This window comes from Mastomys coucha, unplaced genomic scaffold (assembly GCF_008632895.1).
Source record: "Mastomys coucha isolate ucsf_1 unplaced genomic scaffold, UCSF_Mcou_1 pScaffold22, whole genome shotgun sequence".
Classification (NCBI taxonomy): Eukaryota; Metazoa; Chordata; class Mammalia; order Rodentia; family Muridae; genus Mastomys; species Mastomys coucha.
In genome coordinates this window covers 101010423-101011486 of record NW_022196905.1, presented here as the reverse complement: position 1 = coordinate 101011486, position 1064 = coordinate 101010423, and the positions used below count along the sequence as shown (strand labels likewise).

The 1064-nt window shown below is 41.5% G+C and overlaps 1 protein-coding gene across 10 annotated transcripts in view; it reads right to left on the bottom strand.

Annotated features, from left to right (window-relative positions):
- The window catches only part of Ccdc18 (coiled-coil domain containing 18), a 120667-nt gene that overhangs the window by 88654 nt on the left and 30949 nt on the right, over nucleotides 1-1064 (bottom strand). The window lies entirely within an intron of this gene.

Below are 1064 nucleotides of genomic sequence, written 5' to 3'. Positions count from 1 at the left end.
ATTAAGTGCTGGGATTAAAGGTGTGCGCCACCACTACCCGGTCATCATGGACTCTTAACTGTCTGGAATCATAGGCCGAAATTAAAAGCTTTCTTCTATAAATTGCCTTTGGTGATGTGTTTTGTCACAGTGCCTGAAAAGAACTAAGACACCATACATGATGGTTTGAATATGCTTGGTCCAAGCACTATTAGGATATTTGGCCTTTGTTGAAGTTGGTATGGCCTTGTTGGAGTAGGCATGTCACTGTGGGTGTGGGCTTAAAGACCCTCATCCTAGCTGCCTGGAAGCCAGTCTTCACCTAGCAGCCTTCAGATGAAGGTGTTGAATTCTCAGTTCCTCCTGCACCATGCCTGCCTGGATGCCTTGATGATAATGGACTGAATCTCTGAACCTGTAAGCCAGCCCCAAGTAAACATTGTTCTTATATGAGTTGTCTTGGTCATGACATCTGTTCACAGCAGTAAAACCCTGACTAAGACAGCATATAAAGGTGGAAAGAGAAAAACAATTCTCCTCAGACTGTCTCTCGTACACTGTTATACACACACACTAACACACATACACACACAAATAATGATAATAATAAAAATTACAATAGTGCTCAGGTTAGAGCAAGAGTGGAGGAATGTATGAATCTATTCCATTTCCTATGTTATTCTTTGTTATATCAATCCAACTACAGGGTTTTACATAGCAAAATTAAAAAATACTAACACTAAGTAAATTTTTAAAAATCCGGGGCTGGCCAGGCAGTGGTGGCGCACGCCTTTAAACCCAGCACTTAGCAAAATGCAGATCGATCCATTCCTATCTCCTTGTACAAAGCTCAAGTCCAAGTGGATCAGGGACCTCCACATCAAACCAGATACACTGAAACTAATAGAAAAGAAAGTGGGGAAGAACCTCGAGCAAATAGGCACAGGGGAAATTTTCCTGAAGAGGACACCAATAGCTTATGCTTTAAGACCAAGAATTGACAAATGGGACCTCATCAAGTTGCAAAGCTTCTGTAAGGCAAAAGACACTATCAATAGGACAAAACGGCAACCAACAAATTGGGA